Below are 21,272 nucleotides of genomic sequence, written 5' to 3' on the forward strand. Positions count from 1 at the left end.
GAGGAAATATTGCAGTAGATTGACTTAGAATACCCTATTTTACTGTCATGAGCGAATATTGTAGAACAATTCCACAAGTTTGCAAGGCTGTTTACAAAGAAGTGCCAGCAGGAGGCGCTTTAGGAGCAGCAAAAATAACGGTTTCCCCGGTAATGGCTGTACACAAAGCACTGCAGCGCTCATAAACGCTGCTTTATCCGGAAAGATAAAGAAAGATTCAATTGAAATAACATCGAAACTTTTCTAAAGACCATCAGTTCACTTCAGATACATTCATATAAAAACTTTGAAACGTGCAGTGCTCATGTTTATTCAACGATGTAAAGCCTTTTGGAAAATCTATTTGTAGCGAGTAGTGTTGATATTGTAAACCAATGGGAAACACTGTTATATAACTTGACAGCTATCAATTATAGTTTAACCTATCCATATTCACCGTTGCGCTTAGTAACACATACAGCTGTGCCCTCACCACAGTGAAACAGTGAAAAGCGACACCTCTCAAACAGTGTCCCGCCGAGCCGCATTCTGATCGTTGTTATAACGACATACACCGGTAATGCGGTATATCAATTTCATATCATAACAAAAATAAATACCGGTATTCGGTATGAACCAGTAAACCGCCCAGCACTAATGAAATCTTGTATGTCTTCAATGTAGCCACTAGGGGTGTAACGATACCCTCATGTCATGATTCGATTCATATTACGATACTGAACTCACAATACGTTATTATTGCGATACTCCAAGACACTCCAAGAGACTCCAAGAGACTCCAAGATACTCCAAGATACTCCATGTGACCCTGGACCACAAATCCAGTTTTTAAATTGAGATTTATACATCATCTGGGAGCTAAATAAATCAGCTTTCCATTGATGTATGGTTTGTTAGGATAGGACAATATTTGGGCGAGATACAACTATTTGAAAATCGGGAATCTGAGGGTGCAAAAAAAATCTACATATTGAAAAAATCGCCTTTAAATTTGTCCATTTATGTTCGCGATTATGCTGCATCCACTCACACAAATAAAATTGATATATTTTAGGTAGGAAATTTACCAAATATTTTCATGAATCATGATCTATACTTAATATCCTAATATTTGTTGGCATTAAAGAAAAATGGATCATTTTTACCCATACAGTGTTTTGTTGGCTATTGCCACAAATATACCCTTGCAACTTATGACTGGTTTTGTGGTCCAGGGTCACATATGGTAAAAGGTTAACAAATAAATGTACTGTTGATTAAAATGCATTGAGGGTGTAAATGAATAGGCTTGGACTTGGTGCTGGTAACCCAATGCTGTGACAATGGTGACACCAGAATACAAATATTCATGATTCTGAAGCTGAAAATACCATTAAAGACGAATCCACCCTATCACTGACTAGAAATATTTAAAATAATGTAGGCCACTTTTTACTGGTAACAATACATTTGGCATTATCAGGACCCACAAATATTCCCCCATTGTAATATTATACATTAAACTACTATAAAATGTTGAATATAATGTAGTACTGACGCTAAAACTCACACAGTAATTTTCATTTTGGGTAAACTATACAATACATATTGTGGTCACTATCCACAATACATATTGCACTTTCGTATATAATATTGTGACACAATATATTGTTACACCCCTAGTAACCACTCTTTACTCCACCAACTTAATGTGAAACTCTTATGCGAGTCTAAAATGCACATATTGTCCTAATGTCCATGCTAATCCTGACAGCTCAACAGGCAGACAGGGGCTTTGCTCTTCAGCAAGTGGTTCAACAATTACAAAACGTTTTCCAGTTTAAATACTGCAGCTGTCTTGACAGCTACATTCAACACAACATTCCCAGCATGGAACATTCCAACATAGAAAGTGTATGTGGTTTTGAGGGATTAAGGACCAAACCACATGCACATGTAAAAATCCCTGTAGAATTGGAGATATATAAGCTTGGCATGTGTGGTTCATCATAACTGATGCATTTTTTTAAGGACAGGTTAAGATCTTTCCGAGATAACAATATTCAATAAGACACTTATTTTGTCAGCACTAAAACCATGTTGTTATAAAAGTCTATTTAACCCATGAAAAAATGGAAAACCAAAATAAGCCTGTAATTGGCCAATCCAGCAGAAAAGTAATCACCAAATGCACTTGCCTCTAAAAAGTGAAAGGTGAAACACCGCTTTTGTTTTTCTCACTATCGCAGGTGGTTCATTGTTTTGCATGACAGCAGTAATTCTGACAGTGATAACCATACCACTAAGAGTCACACTGAAGTAGAGAAGTGACCTCTTCAGCCACCGTGATTTTTAAAGCAGAACAGGAAGGATTTACACATTCTTTCATACAAGATGTGGGATCACTCAAGTTTGCATGTGCTGTGTAGAGAAATGTAACCTGCCAATTCAGTCTTGAGCCTGCTCTTCTACTCAGGGTTGGTTGGGTAAAAATCACAGGGCACACTGCCCTCCTGATTGAAAAAACACCATGCAATAAAAGAATCTCATCCTAAAGAAACACACATTGGTTTCTATTGATTGTTAACTACACGAGATACCACCTAGGGTGTGTTTTTTAAACAGTACAGAAGGAGTTTCTTTATATGCTGAAAACTCGCTGTTCTTGTTGTTGTTATTGTTTTATTCTTTCTGGAATAAGTATTTTATGCTCGCCAAGGCTCCATTTATTTTATAAAAAATATACAAACAACTGTAATATTGTGAAATATAAATTACAATTTCAAATAACTGTTTTCTATTTTAATATATTTTAAAATGCAATTTATTCCCATGATGGCAAAGCTGAATATGTGTGTGGAATCAAGTCCGGACTCGAGTGCAATTATGAATGAACTTGACAAGGACTTATTTTGGACATATTCTTTTCTGAGTACAGTCGATTCCACATCATGCATAACATGAAAGATCAAAATTAAGCAACAACATAAAATTGAGATAAGATAAACATCTCTAACTCAATTGGTTAAGGACTTGGACTCAACTCTGACTCAACAAGGGACTCAGACCCAACACGCTGTATGAAGTATAAATGTATAGTATTTTGCACTTACTTTTTGAAGTATTGTGTCCCCACAGTACCTGTCAGACTGCAAAATCATGAAATAAAGAATATATACTTACATCTGACCAATATAACTCCCGGAATTTTAATGGGCTCCCTACCCTGTCACAAAGCACCAGTAGAGATTATAGAAAACCAGATTTGGCCAGAGAGAAAGATCAGACATGGCAAAAGCCATCTGAAGGCAGTTCCCTCACAGGACCGTGTTAGGGAGCAAAAGTGATTCTACATTCTCTCTCTTTCTCTCTCTCATCTTCTTGTCAGGGAGCAGTCTGGTCACTCTAAATGGATGGAGAAAATCCCTGCTTACTCATGCATACTGCTGGCAAATTGTCCCTCTCAGATCCCGGCCCTGCCGTGTGATTTGCGCAAGTCGCTGCTATGTAGAGTCTCTGCCTCATATTGGAAAAGGGCACCACGGAAATAGACAAACTAGTCCGTGAGGTGCATTTGAAGAAAATTATATCTTTCAGGGCTGGCCGACGAGTCTGCGCAAAGGAGAAGCCACTAGGAGAAGAGTGAGACGCCTTTTAGTGGCGACCTTGACGGGAGTGGGCGGCCGGCAGCATTTCGAAAGGTCTCGCTAAGGCTGTCGTGCAAGTTATTGTCATCATACTGCGAATTAGGAGGCAAAGGAGAGAGAGAAGAAAGTCGAGACCAGCTAGGAAATATCAAACAACCTTCGCCAAGCTAGCAAACCATTCTCATGAGAGATTTGAGAAGAGATCCTGGCTTCGTGTAGAGTCCCAGACCATCATCATGGTGTTGAACAACTGCTTTTGAGTGGAGTGTGGGTTTGCGATAGGATGTCAGGTACAAAACATGAAGAAAGAGGATATTGAACACACCGGTGTGAGTTTGTGGCTTGCTGTATCTGGTACTGCCGGTATTACATTGAATCCCACCTACAGCCTTCCATTTAGACTAGGTGAGTGACTGTGGGCCGAACAATCTTCCTTAATATTATTAATGGCTTCATGCGCCCCCTATGGACTGCATGATTACCCCCCGGCATGTTCAGGCGTGCCACGGCACTGCACAACGAGTGCAGATTATTAATGCTTTTACCAACTTTGCCTCCAAGATCATCTGTAATAACAGAGAACATCCGTTAGCGCTGAATTAGATCAATTAGACGGCACTCTTAAAAGAGGTTACAGCAATTCATAAATGGAGCTGTGAGGGAAGGCAAGAGCGGAGGAAAAAAAACGAGCCATGTTATAGTCAATGAATAACAATGAGAAGGTATTAGACAGCGTAATAGCACCGGATCATGCACAGACCTGTTGAGAGCTTCAGTCGCACTACAGGAGAGATAAACTTGGTCTTGTTACCAATGTGATTTATGCCAAAGACAGACAAGCCTCAGGTACTTTCAATTGTGGACTCACACACAGATGTACGCTGCTATGAGCTTATGTATGTCATGGGTACGCATGATCCAAGAGCTCTGGTTTCTAAATTTTATACCCAGAACTGAGGAATCATAACTTACAGTACACTGTTTCAGGGGCTAGTTGAATGTTGTATGGTTATGAAATTAAATAAACAATGTGCATTTCAGCAATATTAGGAGTAATAGAGAATATATATACATTTAATTTAAGTGAGGATCAAATATTTTTTGATTGACATTTCTTTCTTTCCAATGTACACCAAACCAAATTGAACGAGACCTAGAACCTGTATCTGTGGCAATAATAGATTCTGAGTGTTGAGAACAGTTAATAACAGATTTTAGAGAGACTGAAACCCCCTTGGATAGAATTATTATGAATGTTCAGGTTGCCAGTCACAGTGACTTGACAAATAATAAATCCAAAATAGTACAAAAAAAAATGCATCTATGACCGTTGCTTTGTCCAATATAGTATCAAGAAGTAAGCTTAAAATAAAGAATGAATCATTTGATATTAGAATGATTTCAGGACCATGTGACACTGACGACTGGTGTAATGACTCTTTTGAAGAGTAAAGACGGTTGAATTGTTGTGAAGGGAAAACAGAATCAACAACAACAACATACATACCGGTAGCTATATTTATAATTGATTTATAGTTCAACATTTAGATTAAACCAATTCTGGGTCTGGCTCTCTCAATGATCAAAGTCATATTGTAAATCCCGTATAAGTAAGTCTGCTTTAAGGTGATCCATAAGCCAATAAAATTAAATAATATAAAAGATACTAAGTAAATAGAGAATATGCCAAGTTTGTCTTCTCTTTTCAAATGGGACACCGCAGTTTTCCAGGCATAAACCTCATGCAAGGAGGTCTTTTAAAAGTAACCCACATTTAATGTCTATTTACAGAGGAATTCTGCCACATAAATGTCCAAACTCTCTTTTTCTTTTTTTTTCCCTCTCAGTTTCCTAAAATCTCTTGATCTTTAATCTCTGTGCCAGTGCCTGTAATACAGATTATGGCAGCTAGCTACTGACAAGTCAGTTAAATCGTAGCTGGCTGACAACACTGGCAACAGAATTATTTGAATATAATTCTCAAAAGGGAAAATGTTTTAATAACAGGCAGCCAGCGTGAACGCAACCGCATTGGAGGGTCAGATTTGGCGGCCACTGACTCACATTAAAATGAGCAAACAAAGCCCAGAGTGTACAGAAATCCTCACCCAAATTGTGTGCACATGAAGGGTGTATATTAACTGTCTGCGATGATAGTGCTGGTAGGGGTCGTGGATGTTTAATGACATGTGATCTGTTGTTCAAAGCCACATGACAGCTCCACAGAGGCGCTGATTTTTCAACACAGCACTAATATCTTCAAGTAATCTACATATGCTCGAATCAAATTGGCTGCAAAGAACCACATATTGTCTGCTAAGTCACCAGTTACCCGCTATACCTGTCTTAAGCGTTGTTACAGTGCCCAAGTACCACTCCCAGCAGTCTCACTCGACTGGGCTGAGTTGAAGTCAAAGGAAGAGAGAACAGATACACAAAGAGTGAACACGCTGCCCTCTCTGCCGCTCTACTGGCTGTTCAGACTGCTTTATGCACACTGCAGGCTGGCTAATTATCATGGGGTTCTATGCTATCCCCCCTTGCCCCCCTCCAATCGAGCTCAGCACACCCCCACATCCCCTGCGGGCATGGGACGCACTGACAGTAATCTCCCTGTGACAGCACTTGGACGTGCCGTCATTAAGCCGTCCGTGTTATTGAGATGATAGCCCTGAGAATGTGGCCATCGTGCCAAAAAGAGTGAGCGACGAGCAGCTCTTCCTCTCCGGGTTAAAGACAATAAAAAAAGAAAGGGAGGACAGACAGTTTTCCTTTTTCCCAAAAGCCACACCGGTTTAATCCGTGCTTTTAACATGCTCTTGCCAAGGAATATTTTACAGTCCGCATGTTGACTTAATTAAATATAAAATCGACTTAAAAATATCTCCTCTACAAGAAAAATGCAAAACAAATCTGATTTAGGTATATGCCGACAGCGAGCTCAAACAACGAGGAAAGGTTGAAGGAAAAGTTTACACGTGACTTACTCACCCTCATGTTGTTCCAAACTAGAATGATCTCTCCCGTTCACATTTCTCTCTCCCAGTAAATACAAAATTATATATTTTGTAGATTATCGTGGCTGCTCTTTTCCATACAATGGAGTGAAATGGAAATTTCAGCAATGAAAATATTTTGGGGAAACCAGCAGGAATCATAGACCGAAACAGTGGTGTTTGCTTAGCAATTTTCTGGTGATGACACATTTTAACTGTTTAACATGCCACCCTGAAAGGCCGAAGTAGTCCAATTACCCAATAACTAAAAATAAATTTTTGAAAATGTTTTGGTGTTCGGCTAAATTTTGGTCCCTTTGTATGAGGGACAGACTGAATTTTGAGTTCATATTTATTTATTATAATCCTCTCAAATCTCATTTGTGTGATTTAAATGTGCGCATTAAAAAAATTGGAACATCACGATCAGTTGCGAGATACTTAGAAAGCAATGACATTTGGCATCATCTACATCTTGACGACATCTTTATGGGCACAATTTGAATATAATACGTGAATGAGATTTGAAACCAGTTGCGAAGGGGAGTTTCGGCAGTTGCGAATCTTTTCCTCAGACAAAGCCGTCATGTGGCTAAAGAAATATTTTAATAATAATATAACATGCACAGTACGGATAACTTTTATTATGCTTTTTTTGGAGCCTGACTGGTCACCATTCACTCTCATTGAAAAGAGCAGCATGCACATTCAGTTAAACTTTCCTTTTGACATGAGGATGAGTAAACAATCGCAATATTTGAATATTTAGGTGAACTATCCATTTAGCATGTCAAACATTTGATAAATTGCAAAGCTACCATCATCCTAAAGAAAGAACAGAAAGATCAGATGAGCGAGTGAGTGAGTGAGTAGAGAGAGAGAGAGAGAGAGAGGAAGAAGAAAACTTTCATATCCCCCTCCTCTCTTCTCAGAGTCTCAGAGTGCCCTGACAGGGAAACAGATGGCAATTTAAGCAGAGAATTTATGAGCGCCACAATCTTAATGTTGCATAAAGAAAAGAAAAAGACTCGCATCAAGCCCACTGACAAATGTACTCGCTAATATTAATGCACTCCTCATTCATCCAATATGCTTCCTAATTGCTTTTCTGTACACAGTAATATGGCACCTGCTGCTCAGCCCTTGCTCCGGCGTTCAGGAACCAGGCAAGGCATGGGCCGCCACTGGCCCTCGCTCTGTGATGGATGCATGGCCGTGCATCATGCACTGAGCCTGTCAGGCAGCATAATTAAAATTTTAGACTTACAGCAGAGAGAAAGAGAGAGAGGGAGGAGAAGGGGGGGGGGGGGGGGAGAAGAGGGGTAAACAATCAGACAGAAAACACGGCCACTGCTCAAAGGCATCTTAACAGTCAGTTCACACACAGTCTGAACACCTTTAGAATAGTGACTGACACTATGACACACACACACACACACATAGAGAGAGAAGTTCATACAAAAATATTCAATACATGAACAACCACAATAATCTATCTAGATGAAATAGCATACCGTCCGACTAGTGATGACCAAACAATATTAAAGGATGTCAGCTCAAATGCAATTTCAAGCATCAAAAGGGATAAATTATTACTGTTGTTGATAATCATCATTAGTTGTGAACTTCACAAAACCTGTCAAGAACATGTATTGGTCATACAACATTTCACCCCTAAATCAAAAATGTTAAATAATATTTTGTTGAGAAAAGGAATAGCCTACTCATGATAAATAAATAAAAATCAAGAAGCAGCCCTGTGATATTCTAATGACAATTAAGTATATATTTGTGTTCATTAAATTGTATAATATATTGTACTAGCTTAAATTGTACATGATAGTATTTGTTGCTGCCTTTCATTTATGCTAATATAAATAGTAAATACAAATATATATTATTATTTTTTACAGTATTTACAATTAAAACACTCATGCCTTTTATTATTATTATTATTTATTGCTTCTTGGGACAGGTGAAATGTGATCTGGGCACATGTTTGTGAGATTATATCAAATCATGTTAGCTGCTGTAGTAATTGTGTCCTACAAATATTTTAAATGTTTTTTGAATCTAGTATCCATTCTTGGAATCAGTTTACATCAGTGAATTGTTATTCAATTAAAGAAATCCATGATTTCTCCCTCAGTCTCTATTTTAAAATGTACACTCACTTTAAACCTCATTCATGTGGTTCCTGTATGCTGAATGAGTGTTTGAGTGTGGAATTACACCTTGCACAGAGTCATTTGGGATAATGTAGATCCTCCCTATAGCTCTTGTCATTAACTCTATAACAGCTGCTGTTAAATGCACTAAATTGTACTATAATGAGCAAGTGAATTGCAAGCAATTACAGAGTTAAATTGAATAAATCCTTAGAGCAATAAATTGTCCTTTCTCTTTATTTCAGATTTAATTGATGCATATTCATGGAGACCCACACATATAATTCTCAGGGAAACGATGTCTTCCATTCAGACAGATTCAGTAACACTTTGAAGATCTATTATTAACACCAAATATATATATATATATATATATATATACACACACACACAGCACTAACTAATTTGTCATTGATATTTTAAACAAATCTTGGGCTTCAACACACATTCTTAAAGTATGTAATAAAATGCGTTTATTGGATTTATTTATATAAAATTAAAATAGGTTAGAAGTTAAATCATGTTTATTTATCTTTGCAAAAATAATTTATGCAAATATATTATATTTAAACCCCCAAAAAAGAAAAACATTTTATTGTTATGTGACTATTTTACATATGACAAATGTGCTCTGTTTCTAACTAAACTGCTAGTGTGAAAGCCATCACAATTAAATTGGAGGGTTTTTTTTGGCATTTACCTCATATGACTGTGCAGGCCAAGAATCTCAACACCAAATCTCTGTTGTTGTCCAATACTTTCAGAACAAGTAGTTTTGGTTTACAACCAACAATTCTTGCGCATTTCAAACTCTTCTTCCCAATTCATCACTCAAATAGGTTTAAAACTCTCACACATGCGCACACACAGGGCTCTAACTGTGTTCCCTGGCTCTGGTTCCGTGTCAGGGACTAACTCTGTTATGTGTGTAATGGGGAGTGTTGTGCACCTGAAGGCACTTGTCAACACAGGATCCCAGGAGCTGGCAGCAGCCGGGGGCCCCAGCGCCACACATCTGCTGTACCCACTACCAGTGGGCGCACATATCAAATACACAATTCTTTCAGACACAAAACAAGTGCACAAATAACCTCTCGTTTTGCATGAAAGCTAACAAGAACTGCAGGTGAATTTACTCAACAACAAAACTCATAATAATAATGGTAACACTTTAGAAAACTACTATATACAGGTTCTAATGGTAACCCATTAGTAATGAATCAAGTTCATTACTACTGTACATCCTTCTAAAGGAACTACTAATAATTTGGATCAGTATTCTAAAGTGAAAAGCTTGATAACTACCTAATATTGACTGAGGTCATTGTAAGCTTTTGGGGTTTTTGTAAGGTTTTGGATAGTAATGACTCAAGTGTTACTACATCTTTCTAAAGGAACTACTAATTATTTGGATCTTTATTTTAAAGTGAAGATCATGAGAATACACTAGCATTGACTAAAGTGTTACCAGATCCATCGGAAGGAGTTACTATTCAAAATCTTACAAAATCTATTTTTGTAATAGTAGTTGCTAATAGTATATTATAGCTAACTGATTAGCTAATAGTGAACTACCACATTAGACTGAATGCTATTAATTACTAATTTGTGAATCAGACTTTCTTGTTAGTTAGTAGTTACTAGAATGTTAATAGTGCATTACTCATTTGTTCCTGTGTAGTTATTCATCAATGAAGGAACAGTATTCTAAAGTGTTACCATTATAATTACTAAATAAAATATATATTAATACGTTTTTTTTTTCTAAACGAAAGTTCACAAAATGATGTACAAAAAACACACACACAAATATCCATAGAGTAGCAGGGTTGCTGAATAACGATTTGCATCTCATAAGGCTTTTTGTTTTTGCTCCGGGTGTGTAACAAGGACGTAGCTCTTTCCTCAGCCCATGTAAAACTACTCGCGTACAGACCACCGCACACGCAGCATTTAACACAGCATGGGCGCGAGTTTGCACATCTCAACACCTTACATTACCGCTCTCATCTGCAGCTGCAAGTTCCAGCCCACTTCTGCTCGTGCACATCCCAGATAACTCTCTCTCCTTCAATGTCACCACAATTACACAACACAGGCGCGGGCCCTGGTCCGGTTTTTGCAGGCGTGAGGTAATAATTGGGTTGTATTTTATGGTTTGTGTATTTTAAGATTGTGAGAAATAGCTCCGCTGAATAAATCATTCATACGTTTGGAGTGATTACCGGAGCGAGAAGAGGGGGGGAAGCTGGATCGCCCAAGATAGATTACCCATAATGCATTTCAAGAAGGCAACTAATTAGCAGAAGAAAGGTCAAGTAAAACCAGAAAGTGATTAGAGAGAGGAGACAGAAAAAGAGAGAACGAGAGAGAGATGTTCGCATCTCACATACGTTTAGTCACTTTTGGAATGTGGCCAAATTTTTTCCCCTCCGCCTCAATAACTGAAAGCAGTCGCTTCAATATTTAATGAAATGCTTATGTTGTGGCACCTGGACACATCCGCATCCACAGCGACCCGCTGCCTCCCAAGTGGGTCATTACTGTAGCCATTTGCAAAGGGCACGGGCCTCTCTCCGCTAGCAATGATGCCAGTCTTCGGGAATCTGCTGCAAAACAGCAGGGGACGTGGGGGGCGGTGCCGTACCCATCTACCGGGAGGACGGAGTACCGCTGCAGAGAGGAAAAAAAAAAGCAACAACAACAGTCCAATGTTGCACCCAGAGTAAAGCTACTCCCACTGAGCCTTGCAACGCTACAGCCCGCAGCCAGGCTTCTGCTGCCTTCCACGCCCAGAGATTACAGCGCTCTGCCAGCGCAGACACGGCGCACGCATTTCTTCTGGTGCATCTCTCCTGTCAACAGCGAAAACACAGCTTTGCGCTGGTACCATCCGCTAAGCGCCCCCCCCCCCCCCCCCCCCTCCCCCTTAATGATCCAATGCATCAATACCTTCAGCCATCAACGGGGAGCAGATGTCCTCCGTTACCGTATCCTTGGCCGGGATTGGGAGCGCTGCTTTAAAAAGCATTAGTCTCTGGGTCCAGGATGGCTGTCTCACCGTAGCCCGCCACCCGCTTCCACTGGCAGGTGATCCCGGGGCCTAATGGAATTTAATTACTTCAGCCACATTAATCATGGCTACAGTGGAGCAGCCACTATTTCATCTACACTCTTAGGGGTTATTAGTACAAATACACTGTCAAACTGCATTGTGGAAGTGGCATTTTAGGTGTCATCGCCTGTACATTTATTAAAATCTATATCAATATCTTTCAGCGGACACTGCTCTCCCCACCCCCCTCCCCGGCCGTCTCCAGTGCACATTAGGGTTTCAGACTAACTTTCTTGGCATGAAGTGACACCGGGTCTGAAAACTTTTCCTTCATTAATTCTTTCCTGCCACTCCTGCCCGTCGTTCGGCGATTGATTGGAAATGGCTGGCAGGGACAGTGGAGCAGCGCTTCAAGACAACACTCAGAAATAGAGACTTCTTGGCTTGACTCAACGGAGGTGTTAAAAACATTACTCAATTCATTATATTATTAATGGTCCGATAGACACAAGTGTTTCTTTTTTTCTTACAGCAGTATGGTTAATGTTTTATAGATGACACCTGGTGATGGACTCTAAACCTGGTTAAATAATATCTTTTTACTAAACTATAAAAATACAAAATGATGTAACATTACTTATTTACAACAATTGTACAGTTAATTTGTCATCAATGTTTTTTAACATTTGAAATAGTAGGCTATGTCTAAAAACAAAAGTTGATATATATATGTATGCACTTTTCCCCCACAAAATTCAGTGGTTTAGCTCTAAATACTGCATAGTAGCATCATCAGCTTTACCACCTTAACACAAACACACCTTACCACTGGTTTATATGTAACCAGTACATATTTCTTCACAACTAAAATAGCACTTTAAACACAAATGTATTTCTAAAACCACTCAACCAAGGACCAGGTGCTGGTTTGTTCTGTCTTTAATTATTATTTCTAGCCTTGAAATAAAAATCAATAAGTAGATTCCCTGAGCCCTCATTATCCTGTTTCATGCATTTCATAGTAAAATAAAAAGCCACAATAGTAATATGTGGAATTTAAGCCCTGTTGCTCTGAGAGCTCGAAGGTCAGGGAAATTAATTTTACTGACTGGAGGTGAGGAAAAAAAAAAAGGTGAAACCACAATAAAAACTCCTGCTATACAAAACGTTTCAACAGTAGGTAATTCAGCATTCGCTGTTCCATACGTTTCAACATCTTCCTAATGCAAGCCTCGCATGAGGATTCAGACACGCAGTGACAGCTGAATTATATGAGAGACCTGCAATGAGAACTTCTAAAACTTAACCTCCCACTTTGTCTACCAAATTCCAGGTTTTGTTTTATGTTACAAACTCCTTTAAAGACATCTCTATTCCTGAAGAATTTTAAACTGCCCATGTTGTACATGCTCCAAATAATAAATATATCAATAGATATCACAGCAAAAAGTCCACTCAAGAGGCAATTAAAATCAGGCTTGAATCAGGCAATACATTAGTTCTAAAACATGTGCGACGAGAAACTGCCTAAAGCTCTACTTTGATGAGGATGCACCTATCAATATAAACATAATATGATCTGGATCAGAGCGCTTGTTAGCCCGCTCGCAACCAGTCTAGAAGCCTATAGCACTATAGCAAAAGAAAGGCAGCGCTTTTAACAAAGGCATTTGAACAGTGAGCTCTGGGCTATATAGATTACTATACGATTACTAGAGACTATGCATGCGCATGCGTCGTTGCGTTTATGAGGCTCAGGTAGCCAGAGAGGCAGCTGGGCCACAACAGAGGATTCTGGGTGTGAGAATGCGAGCGGTGGAACCCTCTGGATCCCTGCCACTCATCTGGCCACCTTCCTAAGCAGGGCAGAAAATCAAACAAGTAGGAAAGAATTAAATAAAAGCAAGAAGAAAAATGATTTCTTATAAATAGCAGGCTTCGCCAGAAGGCATAGGAAATGAGAGCAGCGAGGCGCAGGAGAGGAGCTTGAGCTTGACACGGGTCTTAAAATTGAGAGGGGGCGGAATCAGGGACCTATTGCGCAAAATGGCTCCAACCAAAGCAAGGATTAGTGTTCCTGCCTCCACAGCCAAGATTCTCCAGAACAACTAATCACCTTCAAGTTCTCTTCTCTTTTTTTCCCTTTTCCTTCTCACTGTCTCTCGCTCTCCTTCTCGCTCCCTCTCTATCCTCTTTAAAGTATCATTTCACCCCTCACAGCCATTATGGCTAAAATTAAGCAGAGAGTGTTCTGCCAGCGCCGATTAGACACATCCCTGGATCCGTGCTGAGGAGAAGGTGTCATGTCAGTTACAGTGAAGAGAAGAAATGTGCTTCTCCGCGACGGTCTACACGGGTAGACTGAGAAAAGCCACGTACATCTGTGGCACACAGCGAACAGGCTTGTGGCAAGAATAGCTTCCATTCAGTTCAGAGGGCTAAAATATCAGCCGGCAATTAGAAACGAGGAGGAAAGGCGTACAAAAAAGCTTGTGGAACGTTTTGTGCGAACGTGCTAATAGACTTCAGCGTGTTGTTTTGAGCGTTATACAACTCAAAAATAAAGACACAGATAATCTACTTTCAAGTGAGCTTAATTAAAGTTATCCTGCAACGATAAAAAACATGTGCATGCGTTTACAGTCGTATGAATATTCCAGCAGCTAGATTTCACTTGAATTAATTTATTACAAAACAACGGTTTGCATATCAGTCAAAAGCATGCAGCGATCAATTAGCTTAATGCAAAGAAACAAACACGCGCTTCTTTGTTGTGGCTTTAAAAATACTAAATGCCGACATCAGCAAATCTAACATTCACACTTTAACCCAGTTGCAACAAAAAAGCCCACGAAAAAACTAAAGTTTCATAATTAGTCATCGCAGGGATGCGCGCAGGAACACGTGTTTACTCAATTTATAAGCAGACAGAGTGTTTGTAAACCTGTTTAATGTGACATTCTGCGAGAGATCTGCATCTCACAAGCACGGCTGCACCCGCAAAGGGCAGCGATGATATTGATAAAACAGTCGTTTCATAATCACAGTGATCTGGAGAACTGCACTGCCACAGGAAGTTTAAATGAGGCTCAGATAGGTCACCTTCAACTTTAAGAGTTTTGTCTGACCTTTAGTTCTTTAATGTCGAGCCGCTGGTTTCAGGTTTGAAGGGAAAAGGATAGCAGTGTGATTTCTCTCCAGTCCTATTCAGAGACAGATGAAATGGGCCCTGCATACTTGCAAATGACTGGGAAATATGCAAGTAATTTACCGTTAAATTCCATAACAGGAAAACCTAATTGTACAGCATGTCCAGCCTAATTGAATTGTTCTACAAGTGCATTACTGTTAGGGAAATAATACTGACAGGAGCGATAAGAGATTGAACGTGAGACACTGAATGGAGAATAAAACTATTAGACTAAAATAGTAAAGGAAAAAAATTACACAAAGTGATTTTGTAAAATGTGTAAAACAGGAGCAAATATTTTTTTAATGAACAAATTATTCTAAATGAATAATAGTAGTAATAATAATCTTGATTATGCTTATGTATGCATAAAAATAATAATAAATGCATATAAATTAGATGCATTAAATATTACAATACAACTCATCTTATCTGATGTATATTTTTTGTTTCAACTAATGTTTTTATGAGCTACTTTTTGTTTTTGTTTTAAATGCTGTTTTTAATGTAAATAAATAACATGCTCATTTTTCTAAAACCAAAAAATGGTTTCATGCACCCACAAAAATGACCTCTTGCTTGCCCAGACTGGAAAGGCCGCCCTCTGCTGGTCAGAGACTGAAGTGCAATTGACCCTTCTTCAGTTTCCCTGCAGTGGACTGCCAACTCACATAAGCAGCAGCCTGTGTTAAAACAGGCTGTCAATTTCTTAAAAAAAAAAAAAAAAAAAGTGTTTGCATACGAGATGCAGGTTGTGCTGAGCAACCACATATAAAGAAAATTTGCATACATGCACCAAACACATTCAGCCCATATATACATGCTGCAATGTCTTTTTTCACAACCAGAAAAGTACACACAGACACATGCATATGTGTACGTGTGTGCATTTGTACACTTGCAATGCAAAAGTAAGTATTTGCTGTAATCTGTCAAAATACTCTTAGTTGGAAGAAAGAAGCAGAACAATCTTGCCATAATAATTCTGCTGTGAATATTAGCCTTCGTTTGATTGATGCAAAGCACATGTGCAGTTATATTGAAAAAGCTCATGAGTGATAATGGCGAATCTGGAATGTAATATCACCAGCGTTTCCGAGATCTGCTAAATCTACATTAATGTAAAAAAAAAAAAAAAAACTCATTAAATAACATCACTCTTAAACACCGGAACTGCCTAAATATAATGGACCTAATGATCACAGGCTACACTATCTCTTGACAGCAGGTTGTTTCAGCAATGATAGGTTAATGTCATTTCTCTTTTGTTTTCATTCAGTCATCACAGAGGAGATGTCCTTCCGTGATGACACGCTGACGGTGAGCAACTTCATTTCAGCCCCGGAATATCTCACACATGTGACAACACCTTCCTTTGTCGCCAAGAGTGTTGAACTGCTTTGAACTGCCGACTGACAGAATAGGGAAGCCATTCCAAATGCAAATGTAAATTATTGTTACTTACACGTTTAACCCTCTAGACGCTGTGCTATCCTAGTATGTGGAGGAATTTTGAAATCATGTTGCCCTCTTTTGGCTGGCATGTGCGACTGCAGATTCTTTCCTGACATAATTGCAACTGCCTGTGAAGGATAAAGCTTCGATATCATGATACGACGCTGAAAAATGTCAAATATCAATGTGAAATATTTGAAATTTCACTCAAATATGACAATGTTACAAATATAAAGGTTATGACCTTGGGTTTGCCCTACGTTATATAGTATAAAAACATAACTGGATTTGACTGGTGGATTAGATTAAAATGCAATGACCTGTAAAGAAACCCTGTGAATGAAAACCTGTGAAAGTCAATGCAACCCTTAAAAAAAAAGCATCATGGGTAAAATAGCGACCCAAGACACACTAGGCCAAACTTCCCTGTAAAGGTCTATTAATCAATATTTCCTTCTCATACTAACTCTATTCCCAACACATTTCCTCCTGTGCTTTCATTGCTACCGTCTCATATCATACTCACTCGCTTTCTCCGCCTTCTCTCTCCCTCACTCCTCTTCAGACCTGCGGGTCACTCCAGCAGGAACAGGAAGTATCCGTCCTCCTTTCCAAAGCTCACCCCTCCGTCAGTTTCCCCAGCGTTCTCCCAGCATTCCAGTCTTTGATTTCCCACTCGTCTGCAAAGATAAGAAACAAACCCCAGCAATGGGAACTTTCAGTGAATATCTTTTTCAGCCTCCACACCTACTATCTGTTTTGCTTTCTTTCTTTTTTTTCCTCCCTCGTTCATCTCTGAGCTCGGGGAAAGCGAAGAGGTGGGTAGTTTATTCAGTAATATTCAGAACGGTTGATCTAAATAAAGATGCTTTTCAAATTCTATTGTATGTCTAATGGTCTATAACAGAGGGAGGATTACTGATCTGATTTAAACAGCTAAACAATGCTGAGTGGAAAGGAGGAGCGGAAAAAAGGACTTTTGTAGTGACAGATGCAGTATCGAGAATTCTGGTGGCTCATATTTCAAGCTGGTGAAATAGACTCGTTTAAATGGCCTGTACTGCTCAATATATAGCAGTAAATAAACGATAAGAGCTTGCCGATAAGCAACCAGCCCCACGCTCTCTCCTCACAGCTGAATCGATACAGCCTGTGCAGCATATCATTCATCTCATAAGTATAATGAGTACTTGTGTTATTAATCTCATCTTTATACTGAGGTAATATGATAGTTAATTCAGCTCAGTTGAAATGAATGGAAATAAGATAATCACAAACGCATCGCTTAGTAAAATCAATCCGGGCGAGGTATTCTAATAACAATACGTGTAGGCAACAAGCGCTAATTCCATCATGCGTAGAAACCAATATTTCACTCCGTTCATCTGACTAAAGCATAAATGGAATATTTCACACTCTTTTCTTCAGTGAAAACAATATAGATTTTGATTTGCTTGCGAACAATTTTAATAAAAAGCTATTGATGGGATATTGATTGGTTAGCTCACGGCACAGCTCGTGGGCCCAGTGTGCAACAATCATTATGCGCCATGCTTTTGGGTTCATTTCAACTCATATGGTCAATAAAGACTCCATATGCTCTCGGCCCTTTGAACATGTCGGGATGCTTTTTCTACAGCATCCTCTAAATCAGAATCAAATTTAGTATAGTTCCAACATCTGACTGACCATGAATCAAGATATGCTCGAACAAAAACATGTTGAACAAATTGATACTTTATATCAATCTAATATAATACAGGAACAAAAGAGTCATTAGGCATTGGTGTACACTATGATATCCACCATCACTGAAACTTTAGTAGTACACAAGGAAATCAAATATAAAACTGCCCAGTGTTAAGTCTTTTTTTGGCTTCAATTTTCCAGGAATCACGTTTATGCGGTAGTTTCAAAATTTGTGGCATCCCTCAAGGCTCCCTGAGTGCTCCCTCCAGTCTGTACCTTCCTTTAAGAATGTGATCTCTGAACTCCAAGATCTTATTTATCCCCGTGTCACTTTGTAAAATCTTTATTCGTGTGAACATATCTTTTAAATGTGAGAGGCACTGGAGTAACGGCAATAAAAGGCTGGAGAGGGATCAATGCTGAACGCATTACGCCTCGGCGCAGAGACTTGGCTTTAATAATCAAAAAATTGATCCATTAAGCTCAACCTAATTCTTTGCCAAAACGGTAGAGGTGCTCAGTTTTTAACACATGGTTATGTGAAGAATTGCAATTTTTCACAGAGACTCTGGTCTAATGACACAATATTGAAGATGAAATGGGCTCATCAAAATATAGGCCTATATATTAGTTCTGTCAATCGAATATAAGAATATAAAGAAATAAAGAAATATAATATAATTAATCACACCTAATATTATAGTTCGTTGTATAGGGCTATATCATGCATAGGCCTATATCTTTATTTATAAAGTTATTATTTCCTAACATGCCGATAAAATGCCCATATATAGGGGATGCTGCTGCTTAAAGGGGTCCTATTATGCCCTTTTACGAAGTCTTGATTTTGTTTTTGGGGTGTATTAGAATGTTTTCATGCTTGATTGTTCAAAAAACGCATTATTTTTCACATATTTTACATTATTACAGCTCCTCTCTCCCCAGTCTGGTTTGAACACGCAGTTTTCGATGAAGCCCCTCCTTCCGAAATACGAAATGTGCTGTAATTGGTTAGCTGGCCCAGTGTGTTGTGATTAGCAGCTTTTAGCGCATGTTTGGGAAACGTCCTGCTCCTCCATAACAGCAAGTTCTTCTCTAGTGTAAATATGAATAAGGATAACGTAAATTTCAAACCAATTTGAGACGAATTCAGACCCTGACAATGTTAACGAACAAGAGGATCGTGTCGAACGGATTTCATGCACAGACTTTGCAAGCACGGTTTTCACAGGATGTTTCGGAGTAGTATGTTTTTTGTAATTTTCTCATACACAATAGATACAATGTTATCCACCATTTAATCATGATATTTGACAGAAAACCAAGGTAATACAAACCATAATCGATCTCAAAGCCATGGTTAATTTTCCTAAGGGGCGCTGAACAGCCTTACAAAAACAAGAGCTTATAAAAGCAATAGAAAACAAGCTGTTCTCCATAAAATGTGCAGCACATTAACGATGAGGTTATAATGTTCAGAAACAGTGTTTAAAAAAAACAAAACGTTTTAACCACTTTAAGTTTGTCAGCCTTCGGAAGGTAAAACAAATGAGTTTTGGAAATGTTGAGAAAAAACTGTCTCTGACAGTGACAACACTGTCTTTTCTAGTGCAGCTCAACCAGGTCTCGTCCCCCTTTTTGCGTATTCCATGGGTGGGGATTGTTTAAATGAGTACCGATGGGACTTCATAAGATCCGGAAATAAGGCGAATCTCCAAACGAGTTCGTTGTAGTTCTTGAAAAGGGAATTCTGTTCAATAAAATATCTCCCTTTAGAGTGGACTTTGAGCTTTGTAACCTTGCAGATCTCTTTTATGCTCAAACAGCAACATTACACACTAACTAAAGTAAAAAAAATAAATAAATGGAACAACATAATAAGACCCCTTTAAATGTTTTAAACTAGCTTGCTCTAAGGTCACAAATTATGGGTATAAAATAACTAAATAATAATACAATTTTAGAAAATTGCTACTTTAAAGGAAATTCATAATAACAAAAAAAATTACTAAAACAACATACAGCTGATGGATAATGTAAATTAATTTTGTTTAATGACCTTGAAGGAGATACTGTAAAGTAACAACTGAACTGCAACTGCTGAGAGCCATCATTCATGTAAAGAGCAAAGACTGTTTTACTAGTCATTTTTTTTTCCTGATCTAACATTTACCGAGCCCTTCTCACATGACTGTGATTGTTCTCCACACACACTTCAAAGGTTACCGGATGTGCCCGATTCAAAGCTGTATGTGAGAGTTCCACTTTTGACACTAGGATTTACCAAAAGAGATGAAACCTTATCCATGCCACTCTGATGAGCTGGAGCATGTGTGTCTATTCCACTGTGTAGGAGCAAACAGCGAAGTTTAAGAGAGCAGAGGATGGGGGGAGAGAGTGGATGAAAAAGAGCACAAAGGAGGTAAACAACCAAAACCCTCTGAAACAAGACCAGTGGCAGAGTCGTTTGGACCTCGGTGGATGTGCAGGTCGAGCATCACAGCGCAGAGACTCTTCCTCTGCGCCGTGTCCATGGGCCGCTACTGCAACTCAACACCAGTGATATCGATCGGCTTTCTAAGCCTCCGCCAACCTGGTCAAACCCGAGTCCTTTCTGATATTTACCCACCAAAGTATTCCCTTCTGCTAGCGCTGCCAACCCACAAGACATGGAGGGAGAAAAAAAGTCAATTATATACAACGTGCTTGGTTTCCCCTCAAGGATGGAATCCACCCTTTCTAATCCGATCAATTCATGTCAGACAGGAGGCTGGATTCAGCGCTATCTCTGAAGTCCTGTAATCCAGGCTAAGTCTTCACACTGACTGCCTCACCTCCACAAGAAAAGGGTTTGGTCCAGAGCGTGATACAGCAAATTAGTCATAGTGTACATTCAGACACACTGCAGTGGGTGCCAGTGTGCTAACAGCTAAGCATAGATGCAATTCAACTAATAGTCAATACTACAGTTGGCACAAAACAATATAGGGGGGACTAGGGCTAGCTGTCACACCTTTTATGAATATTTCAATATTTGTTTTATTAATTCATTTTAGAAGGCTTTAAATCATTTGTGAAAGAATTTTTGAAAGC

The 21,272-nt window shown here is 39.0% G+C and overlaps 1 long non-coding RNA gene across 2 annotated transcripts in view; it reads right to left on the reverse strand.

Annotated features, from left to right (window-relative positions):
- The window catches only part of LOC307009947, a 129,230-nt gene that overhangs the window by 101,626 nt on the left and 6,332 nt on the right, over window positions 1–21,272 (reverse strand). For both annotated transcript variants that reach the window (XR_013800132.1, XR_013800133.1), the window contains exon 3: window positions 17,017–17,170. This is a non-coding gene — a long non-coding RNA (uncharacterized lncRNA). The remainder of the gene's footprint in view (window positions 1–17,016; window positions 17,171–21,272) is intronic.

This window comes from Phoxinus phoxinus (genome assembly GCF_949152265.1).
Source record: "Phoxinus phoxinus genome assembly, chromosome: 14".
In the NCBI taxonomy this organism is placed as follows: Eukaryota; Metazoa; Chordata; class Actinopteri; order Cypriniformes; family Leuciscidae; genus Phoxinus; species Phoxinus phoxinus.